General features: G+C 41.9%; 1 protein-coding gene and 1 long non-coding RNA gene across 2 annotated transcripts in view; one reads left to right on the forward strand and one right to left on the reverse strand.

Moving 5' to 3' along the window:
• LOC143767950 (uncharacterized) overlaps positions 1-25,974 on the reverse strand; it is a 243,024-nt gene that overhangs the window by 172,698 nt on the left and 44,352 nt on the right. The window lies entirely within an intron of this gene.
• LOC143769346 (uncharacterized) lies at positions 24,097-25,032 on the forward strand. The gene is made up of 3 exons (XR_013214366.1): positions 24,097-24,184; positions 24,647-24,823; positions 24,907-25,032. It is a non-coding gene; the product is annotated as an uncharacterized LOC143769346 (long non-coding RNA).

Genomic DNA, 25,974 nt, shown 5'->3' on the forward strand with positions numbered 1-25,974 from the left:
AATGACCTGATGGTTAAACTGTAAAACAGGACAAGCTCTGGCAAGTGGGAGCTCTGTTGACCGCAAATCCTAATCCTATCACACACACTAGAAATAGCCGTGGAGCGTGCCTAACTCTGCCTAGACGTCTGTTCACAGCCTAAGAGCTAACTACCCCTAAAGATAGGAAATAAAGCCTTACTTTGCCTCAGAGAAATTCCCCAAAGGAAAAGGCAGCCCCCCACAAATTTTGACTGTGAGTTAAGAGGAAAATCACAAACGCAGGAATGAAACAGGTTTTAGCAAAGGAGGCCAGTCTTCACTAAACAGACAGAGGATAGGAAAGGTATCTTTGCGGTCAACACAAAAAACTACAAAAAACCACGCAGAGTGTGCAAAAAGACCCCCGCACCGACTCACGGTGCGGAGGTGCCACTCTGCACCCCAGAGCTTCCAGCTAGCAAGACGATATCATGATAGCAAGCTGGACTAGAAATTAGCAAGTACACAATGAACGAAAATGAACTAGCAGGGACTTAGCTTCTGCTGGAGTAGACAGGACATCAGAAAGATCCAAGAGAGATCTGAACCAGTACTAAGACATCGACAGCTGGCATGAAGTAACGATCTGAGTGGAGTTAAATAGAGAAGCCAGCCTAACAATAAACGAGGGCAGCTGAGGGAGGAAACTCAAGAACCAGTAGCTCCACTCACAGCCACCAGAGGGAGTTCACAGACAGAACTCGCCGAAGTACCATTCATGACCACAGGAGGGAGTTCAAGAACGGAATTCACAACAATAAAGACCATCTGGCTTGTCATGGATTAAGTCTCTGAGCAGACTGAACGTAGGCCAAATTCTTGTGGTCAGTGTAAATGGTGAACGGATGAACAGCTCCCTCAAGGAGATAGCGCCACTCCTCTAAGGCTAACTTGATAGCCAATAGTTCTTTATCTCCAATGGAGTAGTTCCGTTCTGGAGAAGAAAAGGCTTTGGAGAAAAAAACACAGGTAACTAAATGTCCGGAAGAGGATCTTTGCAAGAGTACAGCTCCTGCTCCGACAGATGACGTGTCGACTTCAAGGACAAATGGTCTATTCGCAGCAGGATGATGAAGCACAGGAGCTGCAGCAAACCTTTGCTTAAGCGACTGAAAGGCCTCTTCAACCTCAGAGGTCCAAAGATTGGAGTTGACTCCCTTGCGAACAAGAGCAGAAATAGGCTTAGCAATCGAAGAGAAATGAGGAATAAATTGTCTATAGTAATTGGCAAAGCCAAGAAAACGTTGGATTGCTTTTATTCCAAGAGGACGTGGCCAGTCAAGGACAGCAGAGACCTTCTCGGGATCCATCTCCAGACCGGACTTCGAGACGATATATCCAAGGAAGGGCAGGGAGGATTGCTCAAAGATGCACTTTTCAATCTTTGCAAAACAGATGATTCTCCCTTAGGCATTGCAAAACATGACATACGTCCTGTCTATGAGTAGAAAGGTCTGGAGAGAAGATGAGAATGTCGTCAAGATAAACCACGACACTGGAGTAGAGTAAATCACGAAATATATCGTTCACAAATTCTTGGAAAACCGCAGGAGTGTTACAGAGGCCAAACGGCATAACCAAATTCTCATAGTGGCCGTCACGAGTGTTACAGGCGTTTTCCACCCATCTCCAGCACGAATTCGAACCAGATTGTAAGCACCGCGCAGATCCAGCTTGGTAAAAATTTGCGCTCCTCTGAGGCGATCGAAGAGTTCCGGAATGAGTGGCAGTGGGTATTTGTTCTTCACCGTAACATTGTTTAGCCCTCTATAATCTATGCAAGGATGTAGGGAGCCATCTTTCTTCTTTACGAAAAAGCCTGCTCCGGCAGGAGAAGAGGACTTGCGAAAGAATCCCTTAGCAAGATTTTCCTGGCTATACTCCGACATGGCTTGCGTCTCCACAGGAGAGAGAGGATAGATTTTTCCTCTAGGCGGGATGGCCCCAGGCATGAGGTCTATGGGACAATCATAGGGTCGATGTGGAGGTAGACCATCAGCTTCTCTCTTGTCGAAGACGTCCGAGAAAGAACTGTAGACATAAGGTAAAGCAGAAGAAGAAGAAGAAGAACCCACAGGATGCACCGACAGCAAACAATGTTCCCGACAGAGTTCTCCCCAGCGCAAAATATTTCCATTGCGCCAATCTAAAATGGGCTTGTGACTCCGTAACCAAGGAAGACCTAGAAGTACAGGGTGAGACAGACCTGCCAAAACATAAAATGCAATTCTCTCCCTATGCAGAACCCCCACTTGAAGTTCAACTTCGAGAGAAACTTGCGTAATGACCTCCTGTAAAGGTTTACCATCCACAGAAGCAAGAATTAAAGGACTCTCCAAGGTCCTAACAGGAACAGAAAATTTTAAAACCTCCTCTATCCTGATAAAATTCCCCGCCGCACCCGAATCCACATACACGTCCAAAGAAATGCCCTTGCCAGAAACATGCAATAAGACAGACAAAGTGAGGGATTGAGAGGTATCACAAGCACTTAGGGAGGCCTCTCTTACCTGACCTAGGCGAAGAAGTTTTCCGGACGATCAGGGCAGGACCGCAACAGATGAGAGGCATTCCCGCAGTAGAAGCATAAGCCTTGAGTACGCCTCTCCTTACGTCGTTGTTCAGACATCTTGAGACGGTCCACTTGCATTGGCTCAGGAGCGGACGCCATGGAGGAAGTACCGGATGGCGGGCTGAATGGTTTGTGGGTGGCAGGGGAAGGCCGAAGAGATCTCCGCTCCCGGGCACGTTCTTGGAAATGAAGATCAATTCAGGTAGCCAAAGAAATCAAATCCTCAAGAACCGTAGGAGTGTCCCGACCAGCTAACTCGTCCTTAATACTCCCAGAGAGGCCTCGCCATAAAGCACCCACTAATGCCTCATTATTCCAGCCTAAATCGGAGGAAAGAGTACGAAACTGGATGGCGTATTGCCCCACAGTTAAAGATCCCTGATGGAGAGAAAAAAGAGCCTCAGTAGTAGAGTCCAGACGTCCAGGTTCATCAAAAACATGACAAAAAGTCTCCAAAAATTCAGACAATCGGGAGACAAGGGGATTGTCATGCTCCCAGAGGGGATTAACCCATGCCAAGGAGTCACCCTCCAGATGGGAAATCAAAAAGGCTATTTTAGCTCGATCGGTAGGGTAGTGCTGAGGCAGAAGCTCAAAATGAAGTCGACATTGGTTTAGAAAACCCCGACATAATTTGGGGTCACCGTTGTACCGAGGTGGTTTAGCCAAAAGGGGAGGAGGGTGGGGAGCAGAGGTGGAGGGTGAAGCAACCGCTTGTAAAGAAAGCAGCCGATCGTCTACTGAAGCCATGTAGGTAAGAATGTGAGCCTGAGTATCACGTTGCTGAGCCAACTCTTGCTGTAGGCCAGCTAGTTGGGAAGCGTTACCAGGATCCATGGACTGGAGCAAAGAGAGACGAGAATCCATTGCCTTCATGAAGGTCATGATACGGGTCTGATTCTCTCGCAAAAAGACTAACTCTTTTTGCGCACCAACAGCTCCAGCGGGGTCCATGGCCTTTGCTTACTGTAGGGATTCGAAGAAGAATCCGAAAGTGGACCCTCTGGGGAATATTTCTATTGGTCAGGTCTGGAATTTATGCGCACCACCTTTTCATCCAGGACACGCCTCCGGAAGAAGCTGGGTGAAAGGCGTGCATCGGGGCAGGAAGTCTCTAGGTCCTGTCAGTGGCACTCTTTAGATCTTTATGGCATTCAGGTAAAATTCAGTCCTAGTTAGGACACCATACCATCGCATTATTTGCCCTATCTGTCCTGAAGTTTGCTCTCTTTAGTTGGGCTGGTTTGTTAATTGGCACCCATAGACCTCATTGGTACAGTTATGCCATGATCATTTGCACAGCTTTATTATTATATAATATCAATAGTTGATGGAGATGGCATTTATTAAGCTTATGTCATCTGCAGTAGTACTCGCCTTTTTCTTTTTTTTTTGGCATTTGGCAAATACACAGGCATGATTTGTCCTATATTGGCTTGAAACTAAGCAATTCCACCATCTTGTGGTCAATTGGTAAATTACAGTGACATTAATTTCTGATGCTTTTTTGGACTTGTTTTTGATTTTTTTTTTGCACTAAGCACTTTCACCTGTCGTGGCTTTGTCAGGAGGCGCGTCGAGGCCTCCCTCTCTGCTCACAGCACGCCGGCATTTGCCACTAACATGTCTCAAGGTAACTGCACAATTTCTGTGATATATACCATGTGCACTTTTAGAATTGTTTACCTCAGCACGTTCATTTAGCACTTGCTGACATGCGGTCAGAGTAGGGTGCTTGGATTTTTGTTATCTTTAGCATTGTTCTTGCCATCTACATATGCTATCTTTTAGCTGTTCCTCTCCCCCTATACCTTTTTGTCCATATATTGTGTTCATTTATAGTACGCTTATGTATAATTAATACTTTAATAAATAAATTTTGCATATCTATTATTCTTTTCGATACCTCTATTCTTTTGGCACGGACCCTTTGTCAATAACCACTTTACCATTAAGTATGATCCTTTTGGATCTAGTGATACTAGTTATTATCTGACAGCTCTGGTGCATTCGGTTTTTTAGGTTTATACAGTTTGGCCTAGAGGTATGCCCCTGTTGGCCGAGAGGGCACTCTTGTTTAGGTGTTTTTTCTGAGCTGCTGTTAACCTGCAATTTCTGAAGCTTGTGACTCGAATAAACTTATCCTCAGAAGCAGAGGTGACTCTTGGTCTTCCTTTCCTAGGGCGGTCCTCATGTGAGGCAGTTTCTTTGTAGCGCTTGATGGTTTTTGCAACGGCACTTGGGGACACTTTCAAAGTTTTCCCAATTTTTCAGACTGACTGACCTTCATTTCTTAAAGTAATGATCGCCACTCGTTTTTCTTCACTTAGCTGCTTTTTTCTTGCCATAATACAAATTCCAACAGTCTATTCAGTAGGAGTATCAGCTGTGTATCTACCAGACTTCTGCTCAACACAACTGATGGTCCCAACACCATTTATAAGGCAAGAAATCCCACTTATTAAACCCGACAGGGCACACCTGGGAAGCAAAAACCATTCCCGGTGACTACCTCTTGAAGCTCATCAAGAGAATGCCAAGAGTGTGCAAAGCAGTCATCAAAGCAAAAGGTGGCTACTTTGAAGAACCTAGAATATAAGACATATTTTCAGTTGTTTCACTTTTTTTTCATAGTCATGAAAATACAGAAAAATCTTTCAATGAGAGGGTGTGTCCAAACTTATGGTCTGTACTGTATATATATATATATATATATATATATATATATATATATATATATATATATATATATATATATATATATATATATATATATATATATATATATATATATATATGGTATATGTATATATAGCATGGTGGTGCAGTGGTTAGCACAACAGCCTTGCAGCTCTGGAGTCCTGGGTTCAAACCCCACCAAGGACAACATCTGCAAAGATTTTGTATGTTCTCTCCGTGTTTGCGTGGGTTTCCTCCGGGTACTCTGGTTTCCTCCCACATTCCAAAGACATACTGATAGGGAATTTAGATTGTGAGCCCCAACGGGGACAGTGATGATAATGTGTGCAAACTGTAAAGCGCTGCGGAATATGTTAGCGCTATATAAAAATAAAGATTATTATATATATATATTAGATAGAGACATTTTTTAAATATAATAATTGCAAAAAGGAAAATGGTCTGATCCAAAATGTGGAGACACGTGAAGAGGGGGGTCAGGGTCGGGGTCGACAGGTGACCAGGTCCGCTAGCTGGGACAGCATGGACCAGGGATCGTCCCGCCGACGTCCCTTATCCTTTTAACATGGGCGTAACATTACTTAGACAACACAGGGTGAGGGTAAAACAGTGTGGCAATGCTTTATTGAACCAACAGGCAGATAACATATAGAACAGTCCCAGCAAACTATGCCAAGATGGTGCACCTTAAAGTCTCACCCTTCCGCTGACTCGCCAGGATAAGAGTAGCTGTTACTTCAGAGCATCCAGAGTCACTACCACACCTGTGGTACACACACAGAGACAAGGTAACGACAAAAGTAGGGAGATGACAGTCCATTCCGGTACATGGCCATTTGACCTGAGAGTCACAACTTGGCTTCTCTGAACATCTCCATGAAGCCAGGCGACCACTGGGTCCCAATCCTGACTTTCTCCAAAAGGTTCCATGGTTCAGCGATGGTCAATGGAGCAGATCTGTATTCTTCCAACCGGAGCGGAAAACCCCTAGGTTATTTCCTGTAGAATGATAGATCTGTGTCCCACATAATGGTGACATGATATTGGCTGCTGTCCTGTCTCTAGTTCTTTAGATGTGTATGTCTTGGCAGAATCTCTGGCTGTCTCTCTCCCAGTCTCTCTGTCTCAGAGGTTCTTTATACAGAGGCATGTAACCTATTTTTAGATTTAACAAGTATCCTTCAATCCAGCATCACAGATAAGGGAAACAATGGTGATTTGTTATGGTTCTCAATGGCAAGAGAACATAGCCCAGCAAACATAAGAACTAGCTCTTGGAAGGATGGAAACTAAACTGACCATGAACTAAACCTGTCGCACAACTAACAGTAGCCGGGTAGCGTAGCCTGCGTTTTATCCCTAGACGCCCAGCGCCGGCCGGAGGACTAACTAATCCTGGCAGAGGAAAATATAGTCCTGGCTCACCTCTAGAGAAATTTCCCCGAAAGGCAGACAGAGGCCCCCACAAATATTGGCGGTGATTTTAGATGAAATGACAAACGTAGTATGAAAATAGGTTTAGCAAAATTGAGGTCCGCTTACTAGATAGCAGGAAGACAGAAAGGGCACTTTCATGGTCAGCTGAAAACCCTATCAAAACACCATCCTGAAATTACTTTAAGACTCTAGTATTAACTCATAACATCAGAGTGGCAATTTCAGATCACAAGAGCTTTCCAGACACAGAAACGAAACTACAGCTGTGAACTGGAACTAAATGCAAAAACAAACAAGGACTAAAGTCCAACTTAGCTGGGAGTTGTCTAGCAGCAGGAACATGCACAGAAAGGCTTCTGATTACAATGTTGACCGGCATGGAAGTGACAGAGGAGCAAGGCTAAATAGCGACTCCCACATCCTGATGGAAACAGGTGAACAGAGAGGATGAAGCACACCAGTTCAATTCCACAAGTGGCCACCGGGGGAGCCCAAAATCCAATTTCACAACAGTACCCCCCCCTCAAGGAGGGGGCACCGAACCCTCACCAGAACCACCAGGGCGATCAGGATGAGCCCTATGAAAGGCACGGACCAAATCGGAGGCATGAACATCAGAGGCAGTCACCCAAGAATTATCCTCCTGACCGTATCCCTTCCATTTGACCAGATACTGGAGTTTCCGTCTGGAAACACGGGAGTCCAAGATTTTTTCCACAACGTACTCCAACTCGCCCTCAACCAACACCGGAGCAGGAGGCTCAACGGAAGGCACAACCGGTACCTCATACCTGCGCAATAATGACCGATGAAAAACATTATGAATAGAAAAAGATGCAGGGAGGTCCAAACGGAAGGACACAGGGTTAAGAATCTCCAATATCTTGTACGGGCCGATGAACCGAGGCTTAAACTTGGGAGAAGAAACCCTCATAGGGACAAAACGAGAAGACAACCACACCAAGTCCCCAACACAAAGCCGAGGACCAACCCGACGCCGGCGGTTGGCAAAAAGCTGAGTCTTCTCCTGGGACAACTTCAAATTGTCCACTACCTGCCCCCAAATCTGATGCAACCTCTCCATCACAGCATCCACTCCAGGACAATCCGAAGATTCCACCTGACCAGAAGAAAATCGAGGATGAAACCCCGAATTACAGAAAAAGGGAGACACCAAGGTGGCAGAGCTGGCCCGATTATTGAGGGCAAACTCCGCTAAAGGCAAAAAAGCAACCCAATCATCCTGATCTGCAGACACAAAACACCTCAAATATGTCTCCAAGGTCTGATTCATCCGCTCGGTCTGGCCATTAGTCTGAGGATGGAAAGCAGACGAGAAAGACAAATCTATGCCCATCCTAGCACAGAATGCTCGCCAAAATCTAGACACGAATTGGGTACCTCTGTCAGAAACGATATTCTCCGGAATACCATGCAAACGGACCACATTCTGAAAAAACAGAGGAACCAACTCGGAAGAGGAAGGCAACTTAGGCAGGGGAACCAAATGGACCATCTTAGAGAAACGATCACACACCACCCAGATGACAGACATCTTCTGAGAAACAGGAAGATCCGAAATAAAATCCATCGAGATGTGCGTCCAGGGCCTCTTCGGGATAGGCAAGGGCAACAACAATCCACTAGCCCGAGAACAACAAGGCTTGGCCCGAGCACAAACGTCACAAGACTGCACAAAGCCTCGCACATCTCGAGACAGGGAAGGCCACCAGAAGGACCTTGCCACCAAATCCCTGGTACCAAAGATTCCAGGATGACCTGCCAACGCAGAAGAATGAACCTCAGAAATGACTTTACTGGTCCAATCATCAGGAACAAACAGTCTACCAGGTGGGCAACGATCAGGTCTATCCGCCTGAAACTCCTGCAAGGCCCGCCGCAGGTCTGGAGAAACGGCAGACAATATCACTCCATCCTTAAGGATACCTGTAGGTTCAGAATTACCAGGGGAGTCAGGCTCAAAACTCCTAGAAAGGGCATCCGCCTTAACATTCTTAGAACCCGGCAGGTAGGACACCACAAAATCAAACCGAGAGAAAAACAACGACCAGCGCGCCTGTCTAGGATTCAGGCGTCTGGCGGACTCAAGATAAATTAGATTTTTGTGGTCAGTCAATACCACCACCTGATGTCTAGCCCCCTCAAGCCAATGACGCCACTCCTCAAAAGCCCACTTCATGGCCAAAAGCTCCCGATTCCCAACATCATAATTCCGCTCGGCGGGCGAAAATTTACGCGAGAAAAAAGCACAAGGTCTCATCACGGAGCAATCGGAACTTCTCTGCGACAAAACCGCCCCAGCTCCGATTTCAGAAGCGTCGACCTCAACCTGAAAAGGAAGAGCAACATCAGGCTGACGCAACACAGGGGCGGAAGAAAAGCGGCGCTTAAGCTCCCGAAAGGCCTCCACAGCAGCAGGGGACCAATCAGCAACATCAGCACCCTTCTTAGTCAAATCAGTCAATGGTTTAACAACATCAGAAAAACCAGCAATAAATCGACGAAAAAAGTTAGCAAAGCCCAAAAATTTCTGAAGACTCTTAAGAGAAGAGGGTTGCGTCCAATCACAAATAGCCTGAACCTTGACAGGATCCATCTCGATGGAAGAGGGGGAAAAAATATATCCCAAAAAGGAAATCTTCTGAACCCCAAAAACGCACTTAGAACCCTTCACACACAAGGAATTAGACCGCAAAACCTGAAAAACCCTCCTGACCTGCTGGACATGAGAGTCCCAGTCATCCGAAAAAATCAAAATATCATCCAGATACACAATCATAAATTTATCCAAATAATCACGGAAAATGTCATGCATAAAGGACTGAAAGACTGAAGGGGCATTTGAAAGACCAAAAGGCATCACCAAATACTCAAAGTGGCCCTCGGGCGTATTAAATGCGGTTTTCCACTCATCCCCCTGCTTAATTCGCACCAAATTATACGCCCCACGGAGATCTATCTTAGAGAACCACTTGGCCCCCTTTATGCGAGCAAACAAATCAGTCAGCAGTGGCAACGGATATTGATATTTAACCGTGATTTTATTCAAAAGCCGATAATCAATGCACGGCCTCAAAGAGCCATCTTTCTTAGCCACAAAGAAAAAACCGGCTCCTAAGGGAGATGACGAAGGACGAATATGTCCCTTTTCCAAGGACTCCTTTATATATTCTCGCATAGCAGCATGTTCAGGCACAGACAGATTAAATAAACGACCCTTAGGGTATTTACTACCCGGAATCAAATCTATGGCACAATCGCACTCCCGGTGCGGAGGTAATGAACCAAGCTTAGGTTCTTCAAAAACGTCACGATATTCAGTCAAGAATTCAGGAATCTCAGAGGGAATAGATGATGAAATGGAAACCACAGGTACGTCCCCATGCGTCCCCTTACATCCCCAGCTTAACACAGACATAGCTTTCCAGTCAAGGACTGGGTTATGAGATTGCAGCCATGGCAATCCAAGCACCAACACATCATGTAGGTTATACAGCATAAGAAAGCGAATAATCTCCTGGTGATCCGGATTAATCCGCATAGTTACTTGTGTCCAGTATTGTGGTTTATTGCTAGCCAATGGGGTGGAGTCAATCCCCTTCAGGGGTATAGGAGTTTCAAGAAGCTCCAAATCATACCCACAGCGTTTGGCAAAGGACCAATCCATAAGACTCAAAGCGGCACCAGAGTCGACATAGGCATCCGCGGTAATAGATGATAAAGAACAAATCAGGGTCACAGATAGAATAAACTTAGACTGTAAAGTGCCAATTGAAACAGACTTATCAAGCTTCTTAGTACGCTTAGAGCATGCTGATATAACATGAGTTGAATCACCGCAATAGAAGCACAACCCATTTTTTCGTCTAAAATTCTGCCGTTCACTTCTGGACAGAATTCTATCACATTGCATATTCTCTGGCGTCTTCTCAGTAGACACCGCCAAATGGTGCACAGGTTTGCGCTCCCGCAGACGCCTATCGATCTGGATAGCCATTGTCATGGACTCATTCAGACCCGCAGGCACAGGGAACCCCACCATAACATCCTTAATGGCATCAGAGAGACCCTCTCTGAAATTCGCCGCCAGGGCGCACTCATTCCACTGAGTAAGCACAGCCCATTTACGGAATTTCTGGCAGTATATTTCAGCTTCGTCTTGCCCCTGAGATAGGGACATCAAGGCCTTTTCCGCCTGAAGTTCTAACTGAGGTTCCTCATAAAGCAACCCCAAGGCCAGAAAAAACGCATCCACATTGAGCAACGCAGGATCCCCTGGAGCCAATGCAAAAGCCCAATCCTGAGGGTCGCCCCGGAGCAAGGAAATCACAATCCTGACCTGCTGAGCAGGATCTCCAGCAGAGCGAGATTTCAGGGACAAAAACAACTTGCAATTATTTTTGAAATTTTGAAAGCAAGATCTATTCCCCGAGAAAAATTCAGGCAAAGGAATTCTAGGTTCAGATATAGGAACATGAACAACAAAATCTTGTAAATTTTGAACTTTCGTGGTGAGATTATTCAAACCTGCAGCTAAACTCTGAATATCCATTTTAAACAGGTGAACACAGAGCCATTCCAGGATTAGAAGGAGAGAGAGAGAGAAAGGCTGCAATATAGGCAGACTTGCAAGAGATTCAATTACAAGCACACTCAGAACTGAAGGAAAAAAAAAAAAAAAAAATCTTCAGCAGACTTCTCTTTTCTCTCCTTTCTCTGTCAATTAATTTAACCCTTTTCAGGCCGGTCAAACTGTTATGGTTCTCAATGGCAAGAGAACATAGCCCAGCAAACATAAGAACTAGCTCTTGGAAGGATGGAAACTAAACTGACCATGAACTAAACCTGTCGCACAACTAACAGTAGCCGGGTAGCGTAGCCTGCGTTTTATCCCTAGACGCCCAGCGCCGGCCGGAGGACTAACTAATCCTGGCAGAGGAAAATATAGTCCTGGCTCACCTCTAGAGAAATTTCCCCGAAAGGCAGACAGAGGCCCCCACAAATATTGGCGGTGATTTTAGATGAAATGACAAACGTAGTATGAAAATAGGTTTAGCAAAATTGAGGTCCGCTTACTAGATAGCAGGAAGACAGAAAGGGCACTTTCATGGTCAGCTGAAAACCCTATCAAAACACCATCCTGAAATTACTTTAAGACTCTAGTATTAACTCATAACATCAGAGTGGCAATTTCAGATCACAAGAGCTTTCCAGACACAGAAACGAAACTACAGCTGTGAACTGGAACTAAATGCAAAAACAAACAAGGACTAAAGTCCAACTTAGCTGGGAGTTGTCTAGCAGCAGGAACATGCACAGAAAGGCTTCTGATTACAATGTTGACCGGCATGGAAGTGACAGAGGAGCAAGGCTAAATAGCGACTCCCACATCCTGATGGAAACAGGTGAACAGAGAGGATGAAGCACACCAGTTCAATTCCACAAGTGGCCACCGGGGGAGCCCAAAATCCAATTTCACAACAGTGATTAGATCAAGTAGCATTACTTGTTTATTTAATCTATTTGCATTGTTTTTCCCTCGCTGCTGTTGAAGTCAAACTGGTTCCATAATACAATGCATAATTAGCATATTAGCAAACATCACCAGTCATCAAAGATAAGCGCACACTATTTTATAAGAGACCTGTGTAGTCTCGAAAGCTTGCAATTTGTTACCATCTTTCAGTTAGCCATTAAAAGGTATCAACCACTGAGGACTCTCAATTCTAAATATTTTTTTTCACTATTTTATAAGAAATATCAGCTTACAAGTCACTATTACAGGCTAAGACAAGCAAAAGTATAGATAACAGCATAAACTTCTTGGTTTTCTAAAAATAGTTATCTGGGTAATTTATATATCATCCGGTTTCTTCACATTGCTACACCATCTTAACTAGCCAGACGTGATAGAATTCCGATCATTCCCATCCACTTATGGGGAGCAGTCCACAGAATGTCTTTAAGCACAGTCACGAATGTAAGAGGTCTCACCATTATGACACAAAACTTTCAATCATCAAGTTTCCTCAGAGCATATTCTGTGTTCGCCTCATAAAAATAAAGCCCACACATAATTGAAGGAGAAACAACTCATATCCATTGGGTCCACACATGGCTTCCTCAGCATTCCGTACTTCCTGGATTCAATTCCATTCAATCCGTTAAAGCTGGCACATCTGCTGTAGTTTCCATTTCTTCTTGGTCATATACTCACTCTGGTCTTCTTCCCAAGGCCGAGTTGGTGGGGTTGGACATAGTAGGGTCTGAAATCTGGTGTGCATGCCTCATCAATGGTCTGCTGGGTCTGTCTATATGCCTCCCTGGTTGTGGAGCCCTGGAGAGTGTGAGAACACCAGTCTCCTGCAGCGCCCCCGGTTGACAGGGCTGAGTAGTATGCCACCACTGCCAACATAATGTGGAGACACAGGGGTTGGCGGGAGCCCCAGGTCTGCTAGCCAAAACTGCACGAACCAGGGATCGTCCCGCCAAACTCCCACTCTCCCATTAATGTGGGCATAAGGCTTCTCAGACAACACAGGGTGAGGGTAAACAGTGTGGCCATGCTTTATTGAACTACAAAACAGGCAGATAACACATAGAACAGTCCTAGCTCAATACCCAAGATGGTGTCCATAGTCCATTGAGTCCATAAAATGTACAAGGTCAGTTGATCCGAGGTTCACAACCTGGCTTCTCCAAACATCTCCATGGAGCCAGGCGACAAGCAGGTCCCAATCCTGGATTTCTCCAAACTTATCTATGGTTCATCGATGGTAAATGGAGCAGATCTGTATTCTTCCAACCAGAGCCAAAATACCCTAGATTGTTTCCTGTAGAATGATCTGTGTCCCACATGATGGTGCCATGATATTGGCTGCTGTCCAGACTCTGGTAGTAGTAGAGCATAGGTATTACTCGTCAAGCTCAATTTGACAGGTGGACACGCCCCTATCAAAGTGTATCAAAGTGTGTAACCCCGCCCCTCCCCTGTCTTCTAACAGCAGCTGTGTGGCAGCTCCCCCTCCCATTTTATATAGTTTAATATTATTATCACTGTATTTGATACAGTGAATGTTATCCCCGTAATTGTTTTATATTAGAGTTTTATGTTTATATGTGATTTATAATGCGCACATTATGTATGTGGACCTGTTACTATATAGTTTAATATTATTATCGCTGTATTTGATACAGTGAATGTTATCCCTGTAATTGTTTTATATTAGAGTTTTATATCTCATTTATATGTGATTTATAATGCGCACATTATGTATGTGGGCATGTTACAACACCCCAAGTGTGAAGGGTGGTGTTTTTTATACGTATATAAAAAAGCAAAGCCCCAGCATTGTTATTCTCATTTATATGTGTTTTATAATGGACGCATTATGTGTGCGACCATATTACAACAAGCGCAGGTATGAATCGTGGTGTTTTATACGTTTATAAAAAAAGCAAAAGACAGGGTATTGTAAAAGTAAAAGATATTTATTGTAAAATAAGCACAACTCAGAGACATTTCAATGATTCTTGCAGGGTATAAAAGCAATCACATTAAATAGCACGTTGGTTATACAGCAACAAATTTCTTACAAAATAAAAACAAATTTCTTACAAAATAAATAGTATCGCTTGAATATACATCATTTCACTTCTTACAAAATAATATGGTGACACAAGTCATGTACGACATATTTATCAAATACATTCTTTACATTGTGAGCCACATGGTTTGTAGCATCGGTAGAGACCTTCTTTTAGGTAGCAGAGTTCCACGTGTGGTACCTAATGACGGGGAATGTAAAGATTGGACTGTACGCGGCGTCGGAACGAGTTTCTGCGGCGTAGATACAGCGTGTGGCTCGCTGCTGGAAATTTTTAGTTCATCTAAAAGCTTCCTAGTAGTGGGATTACCAACAACTGTAGACGGTATATTTAGCTCGGCCATAGCCTGCATAAATGCTTCCCAACCCGGCGGTAAATTTCTGCCGGTCAGAGCATGACTCTGCATAGTACTACGTACCAAATCCAGTAAGTTAGACCCAGGCATTACAGATCCTTTGAAAATAAATTCAGCTTTATTATTCCAGTCTGTAACATTTTTATTCTGTAGTAGCCTGTTTAGTAAAAATTCAGCATTCTTTTTATATCTTTGGTTTATATGGCTGACAATTTCAGCGATCTCTTGATTTTTATCAGAGTCGGTATTTGACAATTGTTGCTGACCAGGATCAGGAGTGCTAACGAGATTTAAAGCCGTTACTTCTTTTGAGCTGTGTCGCGTATGCACCAAGTATCTTTGTAGCGCTGTGCTATACATTTTAATTTTCACATCATCGGGAATGTCACGACGTTGTAAAATGGCGCTAATTTCACCATCAAGGCGTTGAATAACACTGTCGCGTATGCTAGCTGTAGCGCCGGTTCTTAGTTTGTCTAGCTCCTGTTTGGGGACTAGATACATTTTCTCTGTATGCTCCATTATTTTCCTGCGAGCAGGCTTGTTATTATAGGGATTGCAAAAGCTAAAAGAGGGCCGATAAACCCGCCGGCCTGCTTTAGTAGCCGCTTCTTTTTCTTTATGGGCTGAGATCTGTCGCTCAGGGTTCTTATAGCTTTACGCCACTTCTTTAATATGCCTTTTTGACGCTCTTTCAGCGGAATCCTGCCTTTTAAGATGTTTAAAGCAATCTCGCCTATGGCTGTAATTAAATCATTGCTTGCATTGCGCAAAATAGACTTTCGGGCAGCCGGGGTTGCCTTCACCAGAGTTTTTAAGAGAGCCCAGTTACGCCGGAGTCTCTCAGACATCTTTACAGCACAACGCACACAGCGTAGAATGTCTGATACCTGGGTAAAATTCACTTTTTAGAAGTGTTTTTCTTTTGAACAAACAGCAGGCAACGCTGGTGGAAACAAGCCGGTCCTTAAGCGATGTTCCTCAGGGGTATTAGCTCTCCAATCTACAAGCAAATACCCATAAGGTTCCCGCGTGGCATCCTCAAAAGCTTCTAGGAAAAAACGTGTTTTTCCGGGATACATCTGGCGAGCTAGAGTTAAAATTTGTAATTTATCTCGGGGGTTATTAAAAAGCACCATGTATTTTGTGTTTAAATTTATCGTACGGCTTTTCTTTCCCTGGCAAAATATGTTTTGTACCAGGTAGAAAACGCTGAGATTTCTGTGGTGCACATACTTGGTAAAGGCTTTTTCTATCTCACAATTTTCACTAGCACTCTCCATGAGGTCATCAACAATAGCCAAATTCACCTTCTCCGGCGGGAATAATTCATCATCTACGAATGTATTCGGCAGACCCTCCACAAATCTGGCGTGGGTAAAAGAGAGAGAGATTTCATCATACAGTTTTTGCCAACACGAATAAAACCAAACAATATTATCAGGTTTCTGAGAAAAATTAGTTTCAATATTATACAGCAGCTGTTTTACAAAATAGCTCTTTCCAGAATTAGACGGTCCTGCTAGAATGCATGAGAATGGGTGTTGCAAGCGCGTATCCATCAGCGCAATACTCTGCTAATACCCAAAAGGCAGGGTTGTGAAACCGTCAATTAGTCGCCGCTTTGTATAAACGCACTTTTGTGTTTTGCGTAACGGCCTCGTTTCAATCTCCCAGTACTTTTTATTTCTTACAATGGACGGCTGTTGTACGACAATCGTTTCTGCGTATCTGTGTCAGAATTGCTCGGGTAGTCCAGAACTAGATCTTTTAGACTGTTGAAATTAATAGATTGAGAGTTACCAACATTTAGTGTTATCCCCTTAACTTTTAAGACAGTTTTACCCGTGTTGAGTTTGTACCCGTAAGTTTTGGGGCCCGCGGATACAAATTCTGTGATGTGTGTACCATCGGGTATTTCACTGGTCAGCTCCCCCAGGTAATCGCCTAAAGGCGGCTGCCACTGACCATCTCTCTGTACAAAAATAACAGAATCTGTGTCGTGATAAAGGCACCTCTCCTGCAGCCGGTCCAGCAGCGAATAGAGCTCTAGCCGGGCATACGCGGTTGTAAAACATGCATACCCCCGCTATTTTTAACGATGGTGACGACTAGCTTTAACTAATTGGATGCTAGACATTCAGCGTTACTTTGAAGTGTACGGGCAACGGCGCTTAAAAAAGATTCAGAATTAAAATCTTCCCTGGTTTGTTTTGTAGCGAAAATAGGGTCTAGAGTATCCCCACATTCAAGCCTTAACTGTACAAAGTCACCAGGTTCAATGTCCCTGATGATTCTATCCAGTAATGACTGAACGCCGTCATGAACAATATTCACGGCCTCTACAAATGATTGTACACGCTCCAAGTTTACAAATCTAAAATGATCCGTATGTATATGACATCTGAAATTGCGGAGAGCCCTTTGATGATGATAAAAATGCTGTAAAACGTCTGAACGATCTACGATCATTTCATTATCACAAACGCCATTACCTACAGAGGTTGCACCATGCGCATTTTCAGTATGTGTTTCAAGATGTCCGCTGCTCTGAGCATCTGGAACAGCACTGGTGTTGTCACTTCCAGGGTTGTCTTGGTTGTGTAAAACATTAGTTGAATCATGTAACAACCTCTGGGGATATTGTGTAGTTATAGCGCTGTAAACTGGCTTTCGCCCACTTCTAGCTGCTTGCGACCTTCTGGATTTTTTCAAACCGTGCCCAACCAAGCTTAGTCAGGTGGCTTTAGATTTATTTAGATTCACAGGTGTTGTATGTACACAGGCATGATTCAGTTTAAAACCATATAGCTCTGCGATAATGTCAGGGGTTGGACATGCATTTATCAGCCTTTCATACGTGTCACAGAAAGATTTTAGTTTGATCTGTGCGAGTTTGTTATGGACGTACTGATCAGACATGCCAATAAACATTTTGACATGTTCATCGTCCCACACAGGCCTCCCTGTGTAAGACGATTGTTCAGCAACTTTCTGTTTTTTACTTATACGGCGGCGTGACACTGAACGTTTCTTTAGAGGTAATACATTGGTAAAATCGCTAGAAGATCCTGCAAGAGCAGTATCTGTAGGCTGTACAGTTTGACACACACGTATATCACCACGGTTATTACTCTTCTTACCAGCGATGAGCTGCGTAATTTCTCTGATTTCAGGACTAGCTTGCGGACTGCCGACTATGCTATTGACTTCCTGAGTTATGCAGGGGCTAACGTTCTGCGACGCAGATCTCTCTCTTGAAACATACATATATTTTTGATGTGGAATCTTGGGGCTTGGGTCTCCGGTGTGTTTGGGTGTCGCGTAGCTTCCCTCTCGATCCACAACACAGATGGGGGAGAGAGGTGTTGTTCTCACAGTCGCACTAGCTCTTTGTGGTTGATTCTGTGCAATTCCGTAATTACGCCGTTGCAAAACTCGTGGTTGAAGATCCGGCGTATCTAAAAGAAGAGACAAAAGTGTCTGTTACCCGCGAAACCATTGCAACACTATTTGCATAAATCCGGCATAGAGCAGACCAGATATACACTTACAAGTATGAAGCGGGAATTGCATCTCCGCGGCTCCCGGTTTAATGGACATCGCATTGATCGGGCTCGTTGAGACGGGGATATTCTCTTTTTCAAATTGAATTTTTCTGGCAACTAGTTTTGCGGCTGTAAATAAAATATAACTATTAACACAGAAGTGATTTTCTACACAAAAGTGTGAATCGTATGTATTTCAAGTGAGGCGTTACCTTTTCTATTCTTGAGACGCATGCTTAACGAATTTCCACGTCTTTTAGGAGCATCGGGTATCGATGAAATTACAGTGTTCTTGACATCTATGATCTCGACGTCTGAATCCAGATTTCCGCATGGTTCGGGAACACGCCAGTTTTCAGGTATACAGAGCGATGGCTGCGTGTCAGTATCTGTATGAGAGATTGCACTTAGTTCGTGTTTAAATACAGGGATTAAATCAGCTGATACAGTATAATATAGTTTACGGTATACCGCTGTTTGTGTTGTATCAGTTTTAATAATAGTATTATATTTTAGGATTGCGGCATTATTTGTGTTAATAATTTAAGCGCGTATTTATTATGCCGTGATTTGTGTAATACAGTAGATAATAGCTGTTAATACATCCTAACTAGCGTATTCAGCGCGTACTTATTACCTATTTTTGCATAGTATAAGCATATTTATGCCGAACTCACAAATTTATTTGTTACGGTATATAAAAATGTGTTTGGCTGTGGTGCGAGATTAACATAGATAATATATATATATATATAGGTTTCCTACATGTAATACAGGATAGATAAATATCACGGTACCGTGTTATGACGATATTTTTCCCTATCTAAATGCAGTAAGGAGAATCTAATTACCTGTGATGATGTGAAGAGCCGGCTCATTATCTTCTAGCGATTCCTCAGCTACGTGTTCAAAGGGTTCATAATTCTGCGTGGCGAAATTATTGCGATAATCGGGAGACATACACACCTCTTAAATAAGAAAGAATGCAGGTATATATAATTAATATAAATTACTTATAATATAATGGCTTAATCAGAATGAATCAATACTCTGTACATTATATTCGGTATACCTAGTTGCGTGCTTGTAAGCAAAGGACTGTATTGATCGCGGGGATATTGGAATTCCATCTTAAATTTAAAAAAAAAAAAAAAAGTTTCATCTATATGTATAACGACAATAAATACAGATTTTAACTATATAACAAATATATATATATATATATATATATATATATATATATATATATATATATATATATACTATATATGAATTAGTGCTGACAAAAATACATGGTATGAAGTGACACATTAGTAAATAAAGGTAAAAATATCTTTATTGACATATTATTTTAAAAAATTACATATCTTTAAAAGACAGGGTGTTGGAAGAAATAGGCCCTCCAACGCCTCTTTAGAAGCCCCCATGTCGGACTTATATCTGATTGAAGGGTATAACTAAAAATAACCAATCAGTAGTATAAATAATACTATATATGAATTAGAAAGATTCAGTTTTTAACTATTATTATTATTTATATATCACCATTAATTCCATGGTGGTGTACATGAGAAATGTGCTGCATACGTGTGGTTATAAATAGCGTTTACAGTAATCAAGTTTACAGTGACAGGCTGGTACAGAGGGGATCCTGTCCTTGCGGCCTTACATTCTATGGACCTATATAACAATTACATACTGTACATGGATTATAATGCCGGAGCGCAAATAAATCAGTTGACACTTACCTTTTTAAAATATCAGCTATTCAGACTCGTAGAAGAGCTGGTTTCTGTGTGGAAAGTGTCGCACTCTGCCCCAGTATTTAAAGAAAAAACAAACAAAGGCTGTGGGCGACTCTTCACTGTTTTCAAGCCGTCAGTATCGGATTACACTAGTGACTCGCACCTGTTGTGTAAAAAACTAAGCAAGTCATCTTGGACTGGGATATTTGGGGTAAATACACCGTTTGATACGAAATTTTATACAGCTGAAGAGGCAAGCGTCTGTTGATTAGACACAGTCATTTATTCAGTTATGGATTCTAATACCCGGGATCGCATATTAGAAAAGCAGTATTTCACAGCAGGCAATTCCGGGTCATTCTATGGAATAGACAAATTATTTAGAGCGACGAGAGACCGCGGAATAAAGAAATCTGACGTGTCTGAGTGGCTGGATAGACAAGACGCTTATACCCTGCACAAACCCATCAGAAAGCATTTTTTGACAAATAAAATTTATGTCTCAAATATTGACGCACAGTGGCAGGCGGATCTCGTAAGTTTAATCGACTATTCAAGAGAAAATGATAATGTCAAATACATCCTGACAGTGATTGATACTCTATCGAGATACGCGTGGTGTGTTGCTTTGTCGTGCAAAACGGGCTCCAGTGTGGCTAGATCGTTCGAATTAATATTTCAAAATGATAAGCGCATACCGAAGAAATTCAAAACAACAGAACGGAGTATACAAGTCCCAATACGCATTTTATTTAAAAATTGTATAATTTTATTTATATTATCAAAATATATAATTCAAACTGAGTAATCAAATATAAATACAATACATATAAATAACAGGATTAGTGGAGGAGGAAACACTATAATAGTGGCGGAGCGGATGACAACACCTATCACATCATATCACAAGGACTGCTATTATGGGAGCCATAGTATGAAAACAGTCTGTGGCAATAGCCCTAATCATCATAGCTATATTGCTCAAAAAGAAAAGAAAAAAAAAAAAAAAAAAGTTGCAACAGTGCAGGTTATATCACTAGCTAAAGTGCCATAGTGCCTACAGGACTCATCACCTCATATCATATAAAGCAGCTTACCCATTAGGTCTGAGATGTCTCACCACGCTCCACACACCACCCCCTTGACGCACGTTTCGCGGTCGCTTTCTCAAAAAGGGGTTTGTCACTGTTGCAAACTTTTTTTTTTTTTTTTTTTTCTTTTCTTTTTGAGCAATATAGCTATGATGATTAGGGCTATTGCCACAGACTGTTTTCATACTATGGCTCCCATAATAGCAGTCCTTGTGATATGATGTGATAGGTGTTGTCATCCGCTCCGCCACTATTATAGTGTTTCCTCCTCCACTAATCCTGTTATTTATATGTATTGTATTTATATTTGATTACTCAGTTTGAATTATATATTTTGATAATATAAATAAAATTATACAATTTTTAAATAAAATGCGTATTGGGACTTGTATACTCCGTTCTGTTGTTTTGTATTTATTGGGGAGTTTCCTAGACTGTCCTATTGTTTCGGACAGAAATATTGGGAGAGATATAACAATCCTTGTCTCTCGGCCACGCATATGTATTAATTTTTGTGAGTTTTGTATTGGATACCGAAGAAATTGCAGACGGATCGCGGCAAAGAATTTATAAATTCGTCAGTCAAGCAGCTATGTAATTTACATAATATCCACCACTTTTTTACCAACAACGCTGTGAAAGCAGCTATGGTAGAGCGCTTTAATCGCACATTAAAAACTCGTATGTGGCGCTATCTCACGAAGCATAATACCTTTAGGTATATTGATATTTTACCGGATTTGGTGCATAGCTACAATCATACGTATCATTCTACCATACGATGTAGTCCCGCTGAAGTGACAGAGAAAAACGCTATGCACCAAATCCGGTAAAATATCAATATACCTAAAGGTATTATGCTTCGTGAGATAGCGCCACATACGAGTTTTTAATGTGCGATTAAAGCGCTCTACCATAGCTGCTTTCACAGCGTTGTTGGTAAAAAAGTGGTGGATATTATGTAAATTACACAGCTGCTTGACTGACGAATTTATAAATTCTTTGCCGCGATCCGTCTGCAATTTCTTCGGTATGCGCTTATCATTTTGAAATATTAATTCGAACGATCTGGCCACACTGGAGCCCGTTTTGCATGACAAAGCAACACACCACGCGTATCTCGATAGAGTATCAATCACTGTCAGGATGTATTTGACATTATCATTTTCCCTTGAATAGTCGATTAAACTTACGAGATCCGCCTGCCACTGTGCGTCAATATTTGAGACATAAATTTTATTTGTCAAAAAATGCTTTCTGATGGGTTTGTGCAGGGTATAAGCGTCTTGTCTATCCAGCCACTCAGACACGTCAGATTTCTTTATTCCGCGGTCTCTCGTCGCTCTAAATAATTTGTCAATTCCATAGAATGATCCCGAATTGCTAGATGTAAAATACTGCTTTTCTAATATGCGATCCCGGGTATTAGAATCCATAACTGAATAAATGACTGTGTCTAATCAACAGACGCTTGCCTCTTCAGCTGTATAAAATTTCGTATCAAACGGTGTATTTATCCCAAATACCCCAGTCCAAGATGACTTGCTTAGTTTTTACACAACAGGTGCGAGTCACTAGTGTAATCCGATACTGACGGCTTGAAAACAGTGAAGAGCCGCCCACAGCCTTTGTTTGTTTTTTCTTTAAATACTGGGGCAGAGTGCGACACTTTCCACACAGAAACCAGCTCTTCTACGAGTCTGAATAGCTGATATTTTAAAAAGGTAAGTGTCAACTGATTTATTTGCGCTCCGGCATTATAATCCATGTACAGTATGTAATTGTTATATAGGTCCATAGAATGTAAGGCCGCAAGGACAGGGTCCACTCTGTACCAGCCTGTCACTGTAAACTTGATTACTGTAAACGCTATTTATAACCACACGTATGCAGCACATTTCTCATGTACACCACCATGGAATTAATGGTGATATATAAATAATAATAATAGTTAAAAACTGAATCTTTCTAATTCATATATAGTATTATTTATACTGCTGATTGGTTATTTTTAGTTATACCCTTCAATCAGATATAAGCCTGACATGGGGGCTTCTAAAGAGGCGTTGGAGGGCCTATTTCTTCCAACACCCTGTCTTTTAAAGATATGTAATTTTTAAAATAATATGTCAATAAAGATATTTTTACTTTTATTTACTAATGTGTCACTTCATACCCTGTTAGGTAATTTTTGCAACCCGGCGCCGCTCATCTTCAGGTAAATACCTCACGGCTCTGTGATCAGGGCTTTTCTGGCTTCTTCATGCATCATCTGTCTTAGGAATTTAAGTTTCCTTCTGCGGTATCACACTGCCATCTAGTGGCCAACTCTTTAACTTCAGTATTTTTACTAACCATTGCATAGCAGCAATTATTATACCCACATTTGTGTCATTATAGAGTCTATTAACATCAATACCAAAGCCATTTTTGATGTGAGGGCGCTGCCGTGTATATATTTATACTTCTGACTACCTATTTTAGTTATACCCTTCAATCAGATATAAGGCTACCATGCGGCTCTTCTAAAGAGACGTTGGAGGGCCTATTTCTTCCAACACCCTGTCTTTTAAAGATATGTAATTTTTTAAAATAATATGTCAATAAAGATATTTTTACCTTTATTTACTAATGTGTCACTTCATACCATGTATTTTTGTCAGCACTAATTCATATATAGTATATATATATATATATATATATATATATATATATATATATATATTTGTTATATAGTTAAAATCTGTATTTATTGTCGTTATACATATAGATGAAACTTTTTTTTTTTTTTTTTTTTTTTATTTAAGATGGAATTCCAATATCCCCGCGATCAATACAGTCCTTTGCTTACAAGCACGCAACTAGGTATACCGAATATAATGTACAGAGTATTGATTCATTCTGATTAAGCCATTATATTATAAGTAATTTATATTAATTATATATACCTGCATTCTTTCTTATTTAAGAGGTGTGTATGTCTCCCGATTATCGCAATAATTTCGCCACGCAGAATTATGAACCCTTTGAACACGTAGCTGCGGAATCGATAGAAGATAGTGAGCCTGCTCTTCACATCATCACAGGTAATTAGATTCTCCTTACTGCATTTAGATAGGGAAAAATATCGTCATAACACGGTACCGTGATATTTATCTATCCTGTATTACATGTAGGAAACCTATATATATATATATATTATCTATGTTAATCTCGCACCACAGCCAAACACATTTTTATATACCGTAACAAATAAATTTGTGAGTTCGGCATAAATATGCTTATACTATGCAAAAATAGGTAATAAGTACGCGCTGAATACGCTAGTTAGGATGTATTAACAGCTATTATCTACTGTATTACACAAATCACGGCATAATAAATACGCGCTTAAATTATTAACACAAATAATGCCGCAATCCTAAAATATAATACTATTATTAAAACTGATACAACACAAACAGCGGTATACCGTAAACTATATTATACTGTATCAGCTGATTTAATCCCTGTATTTAAACACGAACTAAGTGCAATCTCTCATACAGATACTGACACGCAGCCATCGCTCTGTATACCTGAAAACTGGCGTGTTCCCGAACCATGCGGAAATCTGGATTCAGACGTCGAGATCATAGATGTCAAGAACACTGTAATTTCATCGATACCCGATGCTCCTAAAAGACGTGGAAATTCGTTAAGCATGCGTCTCAAGAATAGAAAAGGTAACGCCTCACTTGAAATACATACGATTCACACTTTTGTGTAGAAAATCACTTCTGTGTTAATAGTTATATTTTATTTACAGCCGCAAAACTAGTTGCCAGAAAAATTCAATTTGAAAAAGAGAATATCCCCGTCTCAACGAGCCCGATCAATGCGATGTCCATTAAACCGGGAGCCGCGGAGATGCAATTCCCGCTTCATACTTGTAAGTGTATATCTGGTCTGCTCTATGCCGGATTTATGCAAATAGTGTTGCAATGGTTTCACGGGTAACAGACACTTTTGTCTTTTCTTTTAGATACGCCGGATCTTCAACCACGAGTTTTGCAACGGCGTAATTACGGAATTGCACAGAATCAACCACAAAGAGCTAGTGCGACTGTGAGAACAACACCTCTCTCCCCCATCTGTGTTGTGGATCGAGAGGGAAGCTACGCGACACCCAAACACACCGGAGACCCAAGCCCCAAGATTCCACATCAAAAATATATGTATGTTTCAAGAGAGAGATCTGCGTCGCAGAACGTTAGCCCCTGCATAACTCAGGAAGTCAATAGCATAGTCGGCAGTCCGCAAGCTAGTCCTGAAATCAGAGAAATTACGCAGCTCATCGCTGGTAAGAAGAGTAATAACCGTGGTGATATACGTGTGTGTCAAACTGTACAGCCTACAGATACTGCTCTTGCAGGATCTTCTAGCGATTTTACCAATGTATTACCTCTAAAGAAACGTTCAGTGTCACGCCGCCGTATAAGTAAAAAACAGAAAGTTGCTGAACAATCGTCTTACACAGGGAGGCCTGTGTGGGACGATGAACATGTCAAAATGTTTATTGGCATGTCTGATCAGTACGTCCATAACAAACTCGCACAGATCAAACTAAAATCTTTCTGTGACACGTATGAAAGGCTGATAAATGCATGTCCAACCCCTGACATTATCGCAGAGCTATATGGTTTTAAACTGAATCATGCCTGTGTACATACAACACCTGTGAATCTAAATAAATCTAAAGCCACCTGACTAAGCTTGGTTGGGCACGGTTTGAAAAAATCCAGAAGGTCGCAAGCAGCTAGAAGTGGGCGAAAGCCAGTTTACAGCGCTATAACTACACAATATCCCCAGAGGTTGTTACATGATTCAACTAATG

The sequence above is a fragment of the Ranitomeya variabilis genome, chromosome 4 (genome assembly GCF_051348905.1).
Source record: "Ranitomeya variabilis isolate aRanVar5 chromosome 4, aRanVar5.hap1, whole genome shotgun sequence".
Lineage (NCBI taxonomy): Eukaryota > Metazoa > Chordata > Amphibia > Anura > Dendrobatidae > Ranitomeya > Ranitomeya variabilis.